The following is a 21,852-nucleotide window of genomic DNA, read 5'->3' as shown; positions in this document are numbered from 1 at the left end:
GTAATGTAAAACTTCGATGTATCTCTGGTGTATTTCCAATAGAAAAAAGTATAAATGTATTGTCTTAAACAGAAGGCATGTCCAGGATATTATCTGCAAATAAAATAATGTCGTGTGTGTATTTTTGTGTAAGGTAACGCCACTCAGTGCGTATAAGTGATATATTACAGTTTATGTATGTGTATCAAAACAGGTCCTCTCCCTGTGTTCTACTACATTTATACTGATGTAACCAGTGTATGCAGGATGTGGAGAGTAATCGTATAGTACAAGAACAATCAAGCTACAGGATTGGGTACACCGGTCAAACCTCACAGAGGTCTACGCTAATGAGCCAAGATCATGGCCACTTGTGGAATTAGGATTATGTACATAATAAACTATATATCTAGATTGTGACCTTTTGATGTGTTAAGTTGACATGGTTACAGACAGCTCGTCCATCTGTGACAGTGACCAGTGAATTCTTAGAACTATAGTTGTTAGACTGTCAACTTTATATTTAGATATATCAACCACGTTTTACCTATTAACAAAATCATTTTCATTGATATGTCGTTCGATATATCGAAACAAATTATAAATAAAAAACACCACATATACCTCTACACCTGCTTCGTACTTACATATTAAATCTAAAATAGATCTTATCGGCAAACTATTGACACACGGAATGATTTGAGCTTCTCCTTTAACTTCCCATATCTACTTAACAGTTAGCAACTAGTCCACCATCACCTGTAAATTGTGTATGTATATCTACTCAACTGATTCGGAACGCAAAACCCTGTTCTCTTTATGATTCTTTTTTTTTTTTAAACAAAACGGTCTCCTTACAAAATTTCAACAGTCTTGATTAATGTTAGAATTTTGCAAATTATATGATCGTTATAATGATCTAGTTTGCAAATACAACCTGCCATTGCCTCAAACAATGTTTGACGTGTTTCGTATCAATTGTAAGGTCTTTCTTGTACACACTGATTCTGACTACCTATTATTCGGTTTTCCTTATCAAGATATAGGACTCAGGGAGGATGTGACCGGTCACAGTTATGATTATTCTTTCTAACCATCTTATCCCAACTCTGGTATATCCAGGAGTCCTTATTTGTCGAACTCTCTATTTTGTATTCCTTATTGGAAAGGTGAAGATAACGAACAGTGATCGATCTCATAACTCATATAAGCGGGTCACACTCGCCGTGAGCCCTATATCCTATTCAGGTAAACATAGTTATCCGAAGTCAAAATAAGTGTGCCAAGAACGGCCTAACAGTCGGCATGAAACACGTCCGACAGCATATGACCCAATGATAGGTTGTATTGACGAACTAGATCGTTATAACGACCATAGAAATTGGGAAATGCTCTCTTCAGTCGATACTGTTGAAACCCCTGTACCATCACCTTGTTTGCCAATACCTTGCCTTGCTTTAATAACTGATCACACGCAAAATAAGCTTTTGCTTCAGTTGAGAGATATGAACACCATATGCAGGTGATACTGGAATATTGTTACATAAATAGGGGAAGTTGACGATGAAGAAGCTGAACTCATCCTGTTTGTCATACAGTTGAATTGTCAGTTTGTCGTTAAAGCTGACATGAATTAATAAATCTAGTGTAATTCTATAGATCCGCCATATTTCTCTGATAATCCGCCATATTAGTTTGATATTCTGTCGTTATATGTATCATTTTTGCATGGTATACAATGTATAAGGGGACGGGTTTCGCTACGCTTCACTTCACATCAGTGTCTTCGATTTACCTGTGCGAGTAGCTTCGACAGGTAACAAGTACATCTCCGATACTAAATTATAGGACATTGAGAAGAAATGAAATCACGTTTTGGAACACCACACAGTGCTCAAAATTATAGTAAACATATCGTACAGTAGCAAATCATTCTAACAGCTTTGAATAAATATGGATGTGTATATATAATGCCTTTTCTTTACGTGAATGTGCGTACATTTGCAGTGAATATGTCAAAACTCTACAAAAACGCAGAGGAATATTTCATCGATTATCTATTGATAAAATAGAATAAGCAAAGTGTATGTATCTATACCATTCACAATTACTTTAAGTAAAATGCAAATACATAAATACTACTGTACTTATAAACATGACATGTATGCTCGCCAAGGAAACGCATCGAATACAGACGACTGTTTACCTGGGTCTATTTGTAATATCTGTAAAGGACAGCAGATGTACCTGTACACCTGTCGAAATACTCTAAGTAGTTGTAAAACTCCCTTTATTTGCATAATCCATGAAACAAAACGATAAACTCCATTTGCATTCCAACAGTAAATACCATTCTCTATTGTACAGAATGTGATACACTTAGCCCGTGCCGATCAGTTATCTTTAATCAGGGGAAGTATCAGAATATAATATTTACCCTGTATTGTGCACGAATCCTTATACCATATGATTTACTGGTCAGAATATTGTAGATTTTTAAAATTCAGGAAATCATTTAGGTACATGAATTATTTATGCATATAAGAGAGATAGATAGATAGAGAGAGAGAGAGAGAGAGAGAGAGAGAGAGAGAGAGAGAGAGAGAGAGAGAGAGAGAGAGAGAGAGAGAGAGAGAGAGAGAGATAGAGAGAGTATAAAGATAATCTAATATTTTCGGTAGGTGCACTTCTCTGATACCTGTTGAATAGACGCCCGTGTTGGCAAATATACCTTGTGGATTATATATTATGCATATGGCCTGCACCTTTATTTTGCAAGAAATGATATAAATAATATATGTTATGCTCTTTGCTTATTCCATTCTATCAGTATGTTGTTGGAAAATGATTTATCCGCATTTATATTATAAAAAACTGCAAATAGTTGCATGCACTGGCGAGTATGCAAGAACAGCTTTTTTTGTTGTTGCTTTTTTGTCTAATGTACCTAAACTTCCAGAATGTTGCATTGGTATACAATAAATATTTTGTAATTTTGAGCAAAGTATAATGTTTTCAAATGTGATTTTATGTGTCTCTCATTCCCTATATATTACTATCGGAGATGTGCACTGGTCAAATCCACCTAGAAAAATCATTCAGGTGTGACAATCACATTTGGGGTATACAGTACCCGTAACGTTATTCTTGACATTCCTATCGTGTTCTATCGTGCGTGTATCCTGTCGTATCGTGCGTGTATCCTATCGTATCGTGCGTGTATTCTATGCTATCGTGTATCAGGTTTTCCGTTTTTTATCGTGTTTTGCGTTTATCAGGTCTATCGTGTATCGTATTTTGCGTGTATCAGGTTTTCCGTTTATCGTGAAAATCGTTTATCGTGTAGCTTCGGAAACTATCGGGATCGTATATTAAATCTAATGAAAAAGTAAGATACTTTTCGAAAGCTTTATTCGTTTTGTTAAAGAAGCTATTTTTAAGAATCGAGGAAAGACAAGTTACATTTGAAAGAGAACATAAAGCTGTCGATTTTAAGGCTGAAAAAGAGCTATAAGTCTGTCCAGAAAGGGCGAAAAATTATCGCAATTTCATTCTAAGTAGTCTGGAAAGTAGGCAGTGGTTTGTCGAGCAAACGGGGACAGTAAAGCTCCTTCATCTGGAGTTCATCAACATTTCCCTGTCTAGGAACAATTATTTGTAATTAACACTAACAGAGAAATAGGAAGTTCCGATCTGAAAGGACAAATCAGTAAATTACATTGTTTATTACATATAGTTTAATAATGGTTCCTTTTCTTCCGATTTTGTTCACCTGTATTCAACTTATATATCAACTACTGAACTTGTGCGCATTCTTATCTATCTGATTTTATGTATCACCCGTGTTTTGACCGTAAACATTCTCAGGAACATTGTATTTCACACATTTAGAAGATTAAGTTTTAAAAGAGTGCAAGGGTATATTACATCTCCCAAAATTCTGCTTAATTGGGCACGATTCAGCTGTCATCGTTTTTTTAAATTATTATTTCTACATGTACACATATACCAATAGTCGTACGTGTAGATACTGGAAATTTATGCTGGTTTTGATGGTTATTTGAATTTTTTACATGCTAAACACAAACATTTTAAAAAGTCTCTAAATTGCGACTTTGAATCAAGCCGGGTGTCGGATGTGTTTTTAATAGTTTATTTATTTTTTGTTAACAAAATATCAATTCATATAAATATGGTTCTAATTACTTATGACTATCAATTATCACTCATAATGTAGAAATATCTAACATATGAGCATATGGTGTAGTGCAGTGGATTGTATTTAAAGCGGTCATTATGAAAATGAGCGGTGAACTCAGAGCTTGATGCAAAATAACCCCCCTCCTCGCTACACACAAAATATTACTTAGTTTTATTTGATATCCAAGATGGTAGACATTAGAATAAGAGAGCTATTGAAGCATGGTATCACTACATTATATTACATTTTGTTAATTCCTTGTTTAATTGCTAAACGCTCGGCATCAAGTGTGAATGTCACGGGTCCTCGGAGATGACCATGTCACGGTAGGCGTGGCACGCTAAAAAAAACCTCACTGCTCAGTGGCTGTAAAATTTTGCCGAGGATAAGCCTAAATTTAAAAGTTCTTCACTGGTCATGGTGACGTCTCCATATGAGTGAAATATTCTCGAGCGAGACGTTAAGCAAGATAAAAATCAATCACTCCCTATATGATTCATATATTAAACATTCAAGGTGACAATATACGTTTTAGAATCATTGGCTGAGAAAATTCATATAGATATCTAATAATGAATTCAATACCGTATACAGTTTAGCTTCCGGATTGTAGTTGTAGTGACGTCAAAAAAACACATCAATAGAATTTTAAGAAAATAAGAAATAAACGTACAACCGTGGATAAATAAATTATATGCTTTATGTATATATTGAGTATTGAAATCCTTCAATATCATTATCAACAAAATGTTATTATTTTGTACGTATCAAACTTTTGTTCTGTCTAAATTGTTTCTAAATTTACAACATTTCTATCAGGTTTTCCGTTGATCGTGAAGATTGTTTACCGTGTTTTGCGTTAATCAGGTATGTAGTGAAGATCGTTTATCAGGTTTTGTGTTTATCAGGTTTACCGTGTATCCTATAGTATCATGCGTGTATCCTATCGTATCGTGCGTGTAACCTATCCTATCGTGCGTGTATCGTGTTCTATCGTTTATCATGTCAAGAATAACGTCGCGGGTACTGTATACGGGTAGAGTAAATGAGGCTACCTGAGAGAAATATGGCGGATACGGTGAGAAAGGTGTACGTATTTATTAATTCATGTCAGCTTTAATATCTACTTTCAATAAGATATCTAAGAATGAAGCAGACGTGAACAACTCTGTGGTGTGTTTTATTTTTAGCTCACATGGATATATCGAATCGCTCTATGGCTGAAAGTTATTATTGTTAATAGAAAAAAACGTTGTCGATATACAGTGTATCTAAAGGTCCAAGCGCATTTAAAACAACTCAAGAGGATCTGAGAATATTAACACATTTTTTTAGAATGGATAAAATTATGCCTTTTCTTTTGTTTAGCTTATCAAATCATTGAAAAACTTCAAAACCTTATATTAAAAACGCTAATTTAATCCAAAAATTGATAAAAAAGCCAACTTATTCTAAGGACTAGAGAAACCTGGAGTCAACACAAAACACCCAAAATATAAGTAACGTAGATTACAGGAAATGCAACATAAATTACCAGATTATCATTTAGCAATTAAATACTGCCACCGTCTCCTTTTAAGTCAGCACTTCTCACATTATATGATCGTTGCAACGATCCAGTTTGCCAACTCCTCCTAGGCATCCGATCCCACCTGTGATGTGTCCAGAGGGTCCGTGTTGCCCAACTATCTATTTTGTATTGCTTATAATACTTCTGAGATTGATTACTCTTCGTTATCTTCATCTTCCAACCTATCATTAGGTCAAATGCTATCTGACTTGTTTCATATCGATTGTTAAAACGTTCTTGGCACACTGATTTTGACTACGGACAACTCCATTTACCTGATCAAGGTATAGGGCTCAAGGTGGATGTGACCGGCCGACAGGGGATGATTACTCTTCCCAGACACCAGATCCCATCTCTAGTATAGCAAAGGTCTGTCTTTGCCCAACTCTAGTTTTACTGCTAATAGGAGGTATGAGATTGATCAATGTTCGTTATCTTCACCTTTCATTACTGTTCGTTATCTTCACCGTTCATTAATGGCGTGTAGTAATTCGTTCATCCGACACCATTGTGAATGTTCTAATTATCGTTGATTTACTGATTGTATATCATTGAACGATATCAAGAATGTTTCACTGGTGAAAGTTTTGATAATAACTGATATGTTTGCAGTTGGTACTGAACATGTATGTTGGTGCTGAGAATTACTGACATTTACTGTGGTTTTTACTGTGAATTCTGATATTTAATGATAAGTGCTGTGAGGAAGGTACTTTCGGAATACATTCTCTACACACTGGTGGAGACTGATTGATCAACGCTTCAATGATGAAATACATAATTGTCTAAAATGATTCAATACGTGGGAGCATGGTATTTGCACTAAATTTGGCTTCAAACAAGTAGTTTAAATCAATAACGAACAATTTGTCAATTTTCTAATAATAATAATTTCCATTAAGCGTGTTGATCAGAAATTATCCAGGCAACTCGAAATAAAAACATCAATTTATCCTCTATCTGTGTTTTATGTCTATTGCTGTTTCTTTATTGTTTTGGGACGTTAATGGTAAACGAACATATAAGGTTTAAGGTAGCTAGGGAAAATTAAGGTCCGCCACCATCTCCCTATATGTATATAGAATTATTCCACTATCATCTGGGATGATATATATGTCGATTAACTGATTCGATAAACAAGCGTATGTTCTGGGTATGATCGATTTGCTTTGTAATTTTGCATTGACTCAAAACAAATTCTCAACCTATATTTTATATAGATATACGGGTGGTAACATCTTATATGCAAATTTGCATTATAATGAGAAGCAAAGTTCAAAAAAGTGACTAGTAATAAGTCGGAATTACAGTTGTTAGACCTTCAACTCTACATTTAGATATATCGAAGACGCTTTACCTATTAACGACATAATTTTCATTCCATATTTCCACATAAACTTGAAATAAGAAAAACACCACATATACATCTACATCTGCTTTGTACTAAGATAATTTATTGAAAATAAATCTTTACGACAAACTAACGACACACGGAATTATTTCAGCTTCTACATCAACTTCCAATATCTACAGAACATATAGCAGTATCCCTTTATAACCTGTGTATGTTGTTTAATATCTCAACTGATTCAATTCCCAGAACCTTGTTCTCTTTATGATCTTTTTTATTAAGGCAGGTTTCTTACAAACAATTGCAAGTTGATATTACAGGAGTTTCAACAGTCTCGTTTAAGGAGACCATTTTGCGAATTCTATGCTCGTTATAACGATCTAAGTTACCAATACAATCCGCCATTGAGTCAAGTTGTGTCTAATGTGTTTCATACTAATTGTTAGGCCATTCTTTACACACTGGTGTTGGCTGCGGATCACTCCGCTTATAGGACTCATGGTAGATGTGACCGGTCGACAGGGGATCCTTACTTTTCTTAAACACCTGTTCCCATGTCTGATTTACCCAGGGGTCCATGTTTGTCCAATTCATTATCTTCACCTTCTCTGCATAGATATAATTGTTATGTATATAGATATACTTACAGTGTCTCTAGCTTCGTCAATACATCAAAGATTCCATTTGGTAACGTTGCTATTTTATTTCCCCACAAGTATCTGAATCAAAAAGATTTCCTGATTAACCTTAATTGATCAACGCTCAAATGAAGAAATAAATCATTTTCTAAACTGATCAAATCTGCGAACGCATATTTTGCACTAAATTTGGATTTAAAACAAGTAATTTGAATCCATTACGAACGGTTAGTCAATTATCTAATAATTATATTTTGTTTAAACATGTTGATCAGAAATGATCCAGTCAACTCGAAATAAAAACATCACAGAATTCTCTATCTGTGTTTTATATTTGAATCTCCTTTTTTATTGATTTGGGACGTTGATGGTAAACGAAAACATAAGTTTTATCGCAGCTAAGAAAAAAATAAGGTCCGTCAAAATCAACTTCCTATATGTATGTAAAAATATTTCACTATCACATGTGTATGATATCTGCGTCACCCATATGATTCGAAAAACAAGCGCATCTGTGTATGATTAATTTTGCTTTTTAATTTCTCATTAACTCAAAAGAAATTCCCAACTGATAGTTTATATAGATGCACGGGTGGTAACATCTTATATGCAAATTTGCATTATAATGAGAACCAATGTTGAAAAGTGACTAGTAATAAGTCGGAATTACAGTTGTTAGACCTTCAACTCTACATTTAGATATATCGACGACGCTTTACCTATTAACGAAATAATTATCATGCCATATTTCCATATAAACTTGAAATAAGAAAAAACACCTCATATATATCTGCATCTGCTTTGTACTAAGATATCTTATTGAAAATAAATCTTTACGACAAACTAACGAAACACGGAATTATTTCAGCTTCTCCATCAGCTTCCAATATCTACATAACATATAGCAGTATCCCATTGTAACCTGTATCTGATGTTTAATATATCAACTGATTCGATACCCAAAACCTTGTTCTCCTTATGATGTAAAACTTATACGGTACCAATTTTGATGCACCAGATGCGCATTTCGACAAATAATGTCTCTTCAGTGATGCTCAACCGAAATGTTTGAAATCCGAAATAACTATGAAGTTTTAGATCTGTTTTATTAAGGCAGGTTTCTTACACACAATTGCAAGTTTATATTACAGGAGTTTCAACAGTCTCGTTTAAGGAGACCATTTTGAAAATTCTATGCTCATTATAACGATCTAAATTACCAATAAAACCTGCTATTGAGTCAAGTTATGTATAATATGTTTCATACTAATTCTTATGCCATTCTTTACACACTGATTTTGACTGCGGATCACTCCGCTTATAGGGCTCATGGTAGATGTGACCGGTCGACAGGGGATCCTTACTTTTCTTAAACACCTGTTCCCATGTCTGATTTACCCAGGGGTCCATGTTTGTCCAACTCTTAATTTTGTATTGCTTATAATAGATACAAGATTCATCACTGTTTGACATTGTTCATTATCTTCACCTTCTCTGCATACAAATAATTCTTATGTATATAGATATACTTACAGTGTCTCTAGCTTCGTCAATGCATCAAAAATTCCATTTGGTAACGTTGTTATGGCATTGCTACTCAAGTATCTGAATCAAAAAGATTTCCCGATTAACCTTAATTGATCAACGCTCAAATGAAGAAATAAATCATTTTCTAGACTGATCAAATCTGCCACAGCATATTTTACACTAAATTTGGTTTTAAACAAATAATTTGAATCCATCACGAACGGTTAGTCAATTATCTAATAATTATATTTTGTTTTAAACGTGTTGATCAGAAATTATCCAGTCAACTCGAAATAAAAACATCACAGAATTCTCTATCTGTGTTTTATATTTGAATCTCTTTTTTATTGATTTGGGACGTTGATGGTAAACGAACACATAAGTTTTATGGCAGCTAAGAAAAAAATAAGGTCCGTCAACATGAACTTCCTATATGTATGTAAAAATATTTCACTATCACATATGTATGATATCTGCGTCACCCAAATGATTCGATAAACAAGTGCATCTGTGTATGATTGATTTTGCTTTTTAATTTCTCATTGACTCAAAAGAAAGTCCCAACTTATAGTTTATATAGATGCACGGGTGTCAACATCTTATATGCAATTTACTTTATAATGTGAACCAATGTTGAAAAATGAATGTTAAATTAATTTCCCCATATTCTCATTTTGTGTGTAATGTAAATAATATTATCTTATTCTGTGTATATAACACACCTCAAATTCTGTTTGGGCTTTTTTTTTATTGTGCCCTAATTGGAACCTCACTTCACTGGACTTTAAACCGCCAGTCCGTGCTCAATTCAATTGGATACGGCAGTCTAGCAGAAAGGACGCTTTTATACTTCTCTGCATAACAGTTTATATTAATCAGCAAACTTTTTCCATTTCTATACATGACATAGATGTAAAGCTGCATATAATCCAGCTTCTCTGAGGTAAGGTGTTTTATTTACTACTCAGCAATTTGTATATTGTTTTATGTTATTTTAAAAGTCATAAAACATCTAGTTACGGAGTTCCTTTGTGTTAACTTAATTTCATACATGTGATTATCATTCGTATCAAAATGGCACTACTGTATATCAAGTTTTTTCCGCGTCATGTTTTTCCTGCGAGTTCAGAACCTAAAACAGTAAATCAAATTTACGCGAATCAAATATTCACTATTTCAAAGTCATAGCGAAAAAAACAATTCACGATTATTTACACTTATAAAGGAGTTGAGGGGAGAAGCCAGCCTTTTAACCTATAACTCGTAATTGTTAATGTAAAATTCAGCCAATGAAACGATTTACAAGATTTCTTAGTTACTGTCGCTATTATAATCAAATCTGGATATGGATGATATTCTTATTTCTCTGAATCCGTCTCTGACCATTTCGGGTTTTGTTCGAACGTAAACATATGCATAGAGATTTGTCAGCCATTTTGATCCGAGTGGCTTGATCTGGGTTAGAGATAAATCGAACTGCACCTCGTCAATTTCTAAAGACGTGCTCAGGTGATCATCCTCCTGTGCTGCGAACCAGTTTTCAAAAAGAATTGTACACTTTGGTTTACACTCAAATGTATTTGCCGGTATAGTAACATAAATCATTGTTCGTTAACTATATTGATACTCATACAAAATATTTATCGATAACTATTTTCAGTTTAAAACGATAAACCATGCACCGTTACATGTGTGAGTAGCTCAGGTATAATTATACATTGGTTGAATCAAAGAACGTACTCCCATTTCAATAGATTGTCGTATTTTGAATAAACACCGAAGCTTACATACCTGTTACTTGGCGATTATCAGATATAGGGGGAACGGAAGACAGAACTTTCACCGCGCTATTACCTTATGCTATATAACTCTCTTACAAAAACAAAACTTTGAATCAAATTTACGAGGATTTATTCTCCGCGATTCGGAAATCGTCGCAAACAAAGTGGAAAATAGGTACACGCGGAAAAATCCCTGATATACGGTAACTGAATCAAGTGTTCACTGTATGGTGCGGTATTGTAGTCATCAAGTAGACTTTGTCCCACATGTGTAAATGCATAGCAATGCAATGTAAAACTTCTATGTGCTTGTGGAGTAAAAGGTATACAGAACCTTTCCAATTGACAAAAGTATAAATGTATAGTCTAAACAGAAGGTATATCCAGGATATTATCTGGAAATAAGCTAATGTTGTCTGTGTATTTATGTGTAATGTAACGCCACTCTGTGCGTATACGTAATATACATGTATTACATTTTATGTACAGCTAAAAAGTGATGTTCATTTCTTAAATAGATACTGCTAATTTTTAGTTTTAATTTGTGGGATATAATATCTACCTTGCTATGCTGCTTCCTTGCAGTGACACAGTAACTGGGATTGCACCAGAGAATCACGTACTCCGTGTACATGTCGTATATTGTATTGTACGACTTCCACACAATCATTGCACGAACGAAAGTTTCTAATCGGACATTAAACGTACTGTAGTTTAAGTTTGTTGTGCAAACAATTAATTTTACAAATATTGTAGTGTCATGGGACATTCAAAGGGCTTTTCAGAGCTCTCGAACGACTTTGGGAGATCGCACAAGGGCTATTTTAAAAGTATACGATAATCTAACAATTTTCATAAGACCATCATACAAATTTCCCCTAACCTCTTTACAATAAGTCGTGTAAAAATAACACTGAAATATAAACAATATGCAATAACTTCTTGGGATGCCCTAAATCGTACAGAAAACAGCATACTAAATAATCACAAGACCACCGTTCCCAATGTAAACCGAGCTTTATAGAACAGTTCTTCTCATTATACAACAGTGGGCGATAACCGTCCAACATGCGTTGAATTATTGATATCACACACGTTTTAATTATTGTTTGTAAATGCTGAAAATTGTGCAACTACTAGTAATTGAGATGGATTAGCGGAACTATTTGCCCCAGTGATAGGAACAATGAAAATACATTGTGACATCGGAATAGAAAAACTGCACATGAAGAGTATAGTCATGGTTTTAATGGTTGAAGAACGTCCATGGAGTTAATGTGGGTCAAAACGTTTCTACTTGCTACGATAATCATAGATTTGTTTCTTAAAGTTGACGAAAACGACGATGAAGTTTTCATTACTTTTTTGCACGGAAGACAGAAACATTACCAGGAGCGCGGACCTTGTTTAAATTGTCAAGTAATCCTGACGAGCTACGAGTTTAACAAATTAAAGCAAATAACAAAGTAATCAGGACAGAATTGGAAATAAATTTTGAAAAGGAAAAGCGACGACAAAGAGTGCGTTTAAAGTAACAGAGTAAAAAGATGTGATGTTTGATGGTTATAACGTACTCTGTATTGCTTGAAATTTTGTCATGTTGTTGGATAAGGAATTCAGGTAATAAATGACACCATTAGAGGTAGTAAAAGTGTTTTAAAGACAATAAGAGAATTTATCTTCAATTACTCATCTAAATATTCATTAGTTTTAGTATTTAATTGCTAAATGATAATCTGATAAACTATGCTGCGTTTCTTGTAATCTACTTCCCTTATGTTTTTGAGTTACTTTAGTATGACATCCGCATTTGGGGAGTCCTTAGAATAAGATTTTTTTAAAATATCAATTTCTGATTAGATTAGCGTTTGTAATAGGACCTATTTGAAGGTTTGCAATGATTTGTAAGATAACCAAAAGAAAAAGCGATATATCCCAGTGAACTCGAAATAAAGACACCACAGAGTCGTCCACTCCTGCGCCATACTTAGACATTTTATTAAAAGTGGATATTAACGGCAAACCAACAACTCGATTTTACGACAGACGGGATGATTCCAACTTCTCCATCGTCAACTTCCCATATTGATATAGCAATATTTCATTAAAACCTGCATATGGTCATTATATATCTCGACTGATTCAATACACAAGAGCTTGTTCTGTGTATGGTTAGTGTTTGAATTAGTTGTGTCAAATGATGTCTGACATGTTTCATATCGATTGTTAGGCCGTTCTTGGTACACTGATTTTGACTACGGATAACATCGTTTACCTGATCAAGATATAGGGCTCACGGCGGATGTGACCGGTCAACAGGGGATGCTTACTACTTCAAAGCTCCGGGTCCCACATCCGGTATATCCAGGGGTCTGTGTTTGCCCAACTCTCTATTTTGTATTGTGTGTATGAGTTGTAAGATTGATCACTTTTCGTTATATTCACCTTTCATTAATATGCAATGCTCGATATATCAGCTCTTTGATGATGGAGGTTCATTCACTATTCTTTCATTATGCTAGATATAACGATTAGAGTGTAAAAAAGTGAAGATACAAACAGTGACCAATTTCAATCTAAACAATGAAATTATGTGATGTAAAATATAGCATAAATTCTTATTTTTTTTGAAATTTGGTATTAGTTTATTTAAATTGGTTGTTATGCATTATCATCAATGTTCGTATTATTATCACACCCGCCGTGAGCTCTATATCCTCAGGAACGGCCTAATAATCGGTATGATTGAAGTCGGACAGCATTTCACCCAATAATAGAATTGTAGTAACCACTAATTATGTTAAATCCAGTGACGATAAATTTTGCATTAACGGATGCATTTGTGTTTGCTTATGCAAAAACTGAGATCATTAATGATGGACCATCATTACCATAAATCATTAACAAATGAAAAACTTTTTTCTCATTAGAGGAAAGACGAATAATCCATTAATGATGAAAATTGAAATTAGAAAATATGTACAGTGTCGTCCACTAATGATAAAAAATAATAAACTTTCATAATTAATAAATGACGCACCTATCCTCTAATGCTATTTTTGCCAATGGAGAACGATAAAGAACCAATAGTTTATTGTGCGTAAATATTAATTATGTTAATGCTCAAAGGCTTGAAGGGCTTGAGAGTCGACACGCACTTCATTGTTCACTGGAATAAGTAATATTGAATGCGCGAGATAGCAGTAATCAAGGATGACGAACATTCTGTTTCTAGAGAAATTCTTTATAATATGTCATCCCGAAAAATCTTCATTGAATAAGCGTTCAGAACTTGTCAGCACTTGCTGTCATTGCCATAAATTTCTATTTACTCAATCCTGTGGGTAATCATGCTTGGCAACTATCCAGTATGTTTCTGTGTAACATATATTCAACCATGCGTATGTTTTTCATTAGATGTCATTTTTCTCCCGAAGAGTGAGGGGAAACCATCCCCTTACGAAATAGCCTATAGAGAAATAAATGTTATGTGATTGAACTCCATCTGATCATCAATTTATGTATCTCCGTGAGGCCACGTCGAGCACTATAGAAGATTATATCGGAGATTTATCCCACTATATACACACACACACACACACACACACACACACACACACACACACACACACACACACACACACACACATATATATATATATATATATATATATATATGTGTGTGTATATATATATATATATATATATATATATATATATATATATATATATGTAAAACTTTGATCCCTATTATGGCCCCAAACTACTCCTGTGGGGCAATTTTTATTGAATCTGGACTATGTCAGGAAGCTTTCATTTGAATGTAAACTGTTCTAAGCCAGTGATTTTTCAGATTTTTTTATATGATTTTATATATTTGTATGTAAAAGTTTGATCCCCCTATTGTCGTCTCATGTTATACCCGGGAGCCATGATTTTGATAAAATTAAATCTGCACTATGTCAGGAAGGTTTCTCGTAAATTTCTACTTTACTGGACCAGTAGTTTTTTACAAGATTTTTAAAGATTTCCCCTATCTAAAACGTTGATTTCTTAATGTGGTCCATCCTATCCTCGAGGGCCATGATTTTAACTTCAATCTGCACTATGTCTGAAAGCTTTCATGTCAATTTCCATTATTTTTGGCCAAGTAGTTTTTGAGAAAATTTCAAACAATTTTCCCTATATATTTCTATGGAAAGGTTTGATCCCCCTTGTTGCCCTGTCCTCGCTCCAGGGCCATGATTTTTAGAAATTTGAATCTGCATTGTGTTAGGAAACTTTCATGTAAATATCAGTTGTTCTGGGTCAGTGGTTCTTGAGAAGAAGATTTTAAAAGATTGTCCCTATATATTTGTACAGTATATGTAAAACTTTGATCCCCTATTGTGGCCCCATCCAACTCCAGGTTGCATGCTTTTAACAAATTTGAATCTGCATTATTTCAGGAGGCGTTCACGAAAATATCAGTTTGTCTAGCTCAGTGGTTCTTGAAAAGGTTTTTAAAGATTTTTGCTACATATTTGTATGTAAAACTTTGATCCCTATTGTGGACTCATCCAACTCCCTGGGCCATAATTTTATGATGTTTTAACTTCCGGTAAGTATCGCATTTTTGAAACTATACAAGAAACCTTAATGTATCATGCCAATTTCGTTTCAAGAGTTTTGAAATTTGAAGTTTTCTTTCTTCACTTCCGGTGACAATCATATGCATATGTCACATCTGTCAACATCTATCATCTCTGAAAGTTTCAAAATGAAATATTTGAACGTTTATGGGAAAACACCTCGACAAAATCTCTTTTTGAAATCGAAAATCGGACATATATCACGTACGGAAGTCAATTTAAAAAAAATGACGTTACTCTAGAAATAGATAATGCCAATACTACATGTGAAAATCAAATCCAACACTTGATTTATTAGCGAGATTTATGGGGACAATGAAAGACCAATTTTCGAAAAAAATTCTCCATAATCCGGAAGTTACTATTTTAAACAATAAGCATTTTTCCGGCAAGTATCACATTTTCTGAAACTATGAAAGAGACCTAATCATACCATGCAAGTTTCGTTTCAGACATACTTTTAAAAGAAACCGACGTTTTCTTTGTTCACTTCCGGTGAAAAAAATTCGACGTTTTCTTTGTTCACTTCCGGTGACGAGCGGAAGTGACAGCCGAAAAAAAAATATATGCGTATATCATCTAGAAGTCAAGATATATCATCCCTGAAAGTTTCAAGACTCAATCTTAAACCGTTTATGAAAAAACGCTTTAACAAAATGACCTTTTAAAAACGGTAGATCGGCTGTAATTAACGACCAGAAGTAAATATCGAAAAAAGAAAATGAATCTAGTTCATTTCATTGTGCATCTTTCCTGAAAGTTTGATGAAAATATGTCAAGTCATGTCCGAGAAATCGCGTGCACAAAATCGGGAAGAAAAAGAACAATGATAATAATATTAATAACAAAAAAAAAAAAAAAGGACAAGAAACATAAAAATAAGAAAAGGGTCTTCAATTGGAAAGGGAAGACCTTAATAAGAAACAGAGTAAAAACAATATGTTCCAAAACTTTGTTTGGGGAACATAATAATGATAATAATAAGAAACAGAGTAAAACAATATGTTCCCAAACATTGTTGGGGAACATAATAATAATAAGAAGAAGAAGAACAAGATGAAGAAACAGAGTAAAAACAATATCTTCCCAAACTTTCTTTGGGGAATTTAATAGGGGGAAAAAGATGCACAATCTGGAATACTTTGTATACAAAGTTGTTTTAAAATGTGGCCCACCAAAGCATTACAAAATAGACAGTTGGGCAAACACGGACCCTGGACAAATCAGAGGTGGAATCGGGTGCCTAGGAGGAGTAAGTATCGTACTCTGAAGTTGATTTTAAAAAGATGTAGGATTTTCGCACTGATAATATATCTCTGTAGTCTTTGATGACCAGGTCTTCCAACAGTCTGTTTGAATTCAAATGGACACGAATTGTGCTCCTTTGTTAGATGACCTGGTTTATATTCCCATGAGGTAGAGTCTATTCAAAGGATTCTACATGACTAATTACATATTTTCTTACCTTCCAATAGTCATTTCGATATATTGTGAAGTCGAAATAAAAGAAACCATATAGCCTTCTACTTCTGTATCGTACTTAGAAATTTTATTGAACATACATTTTAAAAGGAAACTAAGCACTCGACCTGATGACAAACACGATGATTTTAGCTTCTCCATCGTAAACCTTGATTTATATCTATTTAGCAGTATTCAATTATCACTTTTATTAGGTATTTATGTCCCTGAATTGTTATGTTTATGATAATTTTTTTAATCGAGGCAAGATACTGAAAAAAAAATTATATTACAGGAGTCTCAACAGTCTCGATTAAAGTCAACATTTCGCAAATTATATGCTCGTTAGAACGATCTAATTTACCAGTACGACCTGTCGTTGAGTCAAATTATGACTAATATGTTCCATACTAATTGTTAGGCCATTCTTTACACATTGACGTTGACTACGGATCACTCCGATTATAGGGCTCATGGTGGATGTGACCGGTCGACAGGGGGTACTTAGTCGGTCAATAGGGAATGCTTACTCTTCTTAAACACCTGTTCCCATGTCTGGTTTACCCAGGGGTCCATGTTTCTCCAATTCTTAATTTTACATTGCTTATAATACATGCAGATATAAGATTCAACACTGTTCAACATTGTTTATTATCTTCAATTCCTCTGCATACAAATAATTGTTATGTATATATATACACTAACAGTTTCTGTAGCTTCGTCAATACATCAAAGATTCCATTCGATAACGTTGTTATGTTATTGATACCCAAGTTTCTGAATCAAAAATAGTTCCTGATTAATCTTAATTGATCAAAGCTCCAATGATGAAATATATAATTTTCTAAAATGATTCAATACGCAAATGCATGATATTTGCACTAAACAAGTAGTTTAAATCTATCATGAATGGCTTGTCTATTTTCTAGAAATTATATTTTCCATTTGGTCGAGGCCTCTGCTGGTGGACTGTTAGTCTTCGAGGGTCTCTACAGCCCAGTAGCTAAGTACTTCGTTACTAGCTTGAAAATACGGATGGATATTCAATTGCTGTTATAAAATTTAGAAATTCATTTCAAAATTAAGGATTATCTCCTTCATGCATAGCTCTTATCCTTAGACGAATTTGACTCCACTTTTTTGGCACGCTGTTTTTGGCTATAATAGCTCTAAAATTTCATTGTTATATCGGATTTCAAACATTTCGGTTGAGTATCACTGGTGAGATATTACTTGTCGAAATGCTCATCTGGTGCATCAAAATTGGTACCGTATAAGTTTTACATTATGGCCCCTGGGTCGAGGCCTCTGCTGGTGGACTGTTAGTCCCCGAGGGTCTATACAGTCCAGTAGCTAAGTACTTCGTTATTAGCTTAAAAATACGGATGTATATTTAATTGGTACCGTATAAGTTTTACATTGATCAGAAATTATCCAGTCAACTCGATCTAAAAGCGTCACATAATTTTTTAACACACTCCTCTATCTGTGTTTTATATCTGAATCTCTCTCTTTATTGATTTGGGATGTTAATGGTAAACGAACACATAAAGTTTACGGCAGCTAAGAAAAATTAAGGCCCGTCACCATCAACTTCCTATATGTATATAGAAATATCTCACTATCACTTGGGTATGGTATCTACGTTCCTCAAATGTTTCGAAAGACAAGCGCATTAGTGTTTGGCTAATTTTGGTTTGTAATTCCACATTGACTCAAAACAATTTACCAACTTAAAGTTTAAATATATGCACGGGTGGCAACACCTTATAAGCAAATTTGCCCTATAACGTGAACCAATGTTGAAAAGTGACTGTCGCATTAAATTCTCCTTATTCTCATTTTGTATGTAATGTAAATACATATACTCTTATTTTGTGTATATATCGAACACACCCCAAATCCTGTTTGGTGCCTCTTTTTACGCTGCTCTAATAGGAACCTAACTTCACTGGACTTTAAACCACCAGCCCGTGCGGAATTCAGTTTGGACACGGCAGTCTAGCAGGATTGACGTTTTCATACTTCTCTGCATATCAGTTTATACTGATCAACAAACTTTTTCCGATTCTATGCATGGCGTATACATGATACAGCATATGATCCAGCTTTTCTGAGGTAAGGTGTTTTATTTACTACTCAGCAGCTTGTCTATTGTTTTATGTTATTTTAAAAGTCCTAAAACATCCAGTTACGGAGTTCCTTAGTGTTAACCTAATTTCAGGCATGTGATTTTCATTCGTTTCAAAATGATACTAATTGAAACAAGTGTTCAGTGTATGGTGCAGTATTATAGTCATAAAGTAGACTTTGTCCAATATCTGTAAATGCATAGGAATGTAATGTAACACTTCAATGTATTTGTGGAGTCTTTCCAATAGAGAAAAGTATAAATGTATTGTCTTAAACAGAAGATATGTCAAGGATGTGTTATCTGCAAATAAAATAATGTTGTGTGTGTATTTATGTGTAATGTAACGCCACTCAGTGTGTATAAGTAATTTATTACAGTTTATGGATGTGTATCAAAACAGGTCCTCTCCCTGTGGTCTACTACAGATATCCTGATGTAACCAGTGTATGCAGGATGTGGAGAGTAATCGTATAGTACAAGAACAACCAAGCTACAGAAGTGGGTACACCGGTCAAACCCCAAAGAGGTCTAAGCTAATGAGCCAAGATCATGGACATTTGTGGAACTATGACCATGTTGATTAGGATAGATCATACAAAATAACATCTTCATATCTACATTGTGACTTTGTAATGTGTTAGCTTGAAATGGTTACAGCCATCTCGTCCATCTGTAATAGTGACTAGTAAATTATTAGAACTATAGTTGTTAAGCCTTCAACTCTACATTTAGATATATCGACGACGTTTTACCTATTAACAACATCATTTTCATTCAGATATGGATTCGAAATATCCAAACAAATTTGAAATAAAAGACACTACATATACCTCTACACCTGCTTCGAACTAAAATATTTTATTGAAAATAGATCTTAACGAGAAACTAATGGCACACGAAATGTGTTTAGCTTCTTCATCAACTTCCCATATCTACATGACATGTAGGAACTAGTCCATTATCACCTGTATATGATTTTTATATATCTTAACTGATTCGATACCCAAAACCTTGCTCTCCATATGCTCTTTCTTTAATCAAGGCAGGCTTCTTACAAACAAGTTGATATTACAGGAGTTCCAACAGTCTTGTTTAAAGTTAATATTTCGCAAATTAGATGCTTGTTATAACGATCTAATTTACCAAAACAACCTGCTGTTTAGTTATGCCTCGTTCACACGAAGAATTTAATTCGCATTAAACGTAAGTTAATGCGAATTAAATCTGAACCGCGTTCACACGGATATTTTAATGCGCATTAGTTTATTTCGAATTAAAACTGACGTCGCGATTTAATGCGAATTAAATTTACTTCGCATTAGCTCCGTGTGAACGCTAAGCGAAGCTAATTCGAATTAAATGTAGACGAATGCGTAATGGCGAATTTGGGTCACATGCTAATGTTAATTCCCGGTTTAATTGCTAAACGCTCGGCATCAAGTGTGAATGCCACGGGTCCTCGGAGATGACCTTAAAAACAGACGCCCTGTGTCACGGTAGGTGTGGCACGCTAAAAAACCCTCACTGCTCAATGGCTGTAAAATTTTGCCGAGCATAACCCTAAATTTAAAAGTTCTTCACTGGTCATAGTGACGTCTCCATATGAGTGAAATATTCTCGAGCGAGATGTTAAGCAAGATAAAAATCAATCACTCACTATATGATTCATATATTAAACATTCAAGGTGACAATATACGTTTTAGAATCATTGGCTGAGAAAATTCATATAGATATCAAATAATGAATTAAATACCGTATACAGTTTAGCTTCCGGATTTTAGTTGTAATGACGTTAAAAAAACATAAATAGAATTTTAAGAAAATAAGAAATAAACGTACAACCGTGGATAAATAAATTATATGCTTTAGGTATATATTGAGTATTGAAATCCTTCAATATTATTATCAACAAAATGTTATTATTTTGTACGTATCAAACTTTTGTTATGTCTAAATTGTTTCTAAATTTACAACATTTCTATCAGGTTTTCTGTTTATCGTGAAGATTGTTTATCGTGTTTTGCGTTTATCAGGTCTGTCGTGAAAATCGTTTATCAGGTTTTGCGTTTATCAGGTTTACCGTGTATCCTATAGTACCATGCGTGTATCCAATCGTATCATGCGTGTATCCTATCCTATCGTGCGTGTATCGTGTTCTATCGTTCATCATGTCAAGAATAACGTTGCGGGTACTGTATACGGGTAGAGTAAATTAGGCAACCTGAGAGAAATATGGCGGATAAGATGAGAAAGGTGTACGCATTTATTAATTCATGTCAGCTTTAATATCTACTTTCAATAAAATATCTAAGAATGAAGCAGACGTGGATGACTCTGTGGTGCCTTTTATTTCTAGCTTACATGGATATATCGAATCGCTCTATGGCTGAAAGTTATTATTGTTAATAGAAAAAAACGTTGTCGATATACAGTGTCTCTAAAGGTCCAAGCGCATGTAAAACAACTCAAGAGGATCTGAGAATATTAACACATTTTTTTAGAATGGATAAAAGTATGCCTTTTCTCTTGTTTACCTTATCAAATCAAGTCAACACAAAACACCCCAAAATATAAGTAA

The sequence above is a fragment of the Ostrea edulis genome, chromosome 10 (genome assembly GCF_947568905.1).
Source record: "Ostrea edulis chromosome 10, xbOstEdul1.1, whole genome shotgun sequence".
Lineage (NCBI taxonomy): Eukaryota > Metazoa > Mollusca > Bivalvia > Ostreida > Ostreidae > Ostrea > Ostrea edulis.
The sequence above is the reverse complement of the archived record's forward strand: the minus strand, read 5'-3'. Positions refer to the sequence as shown.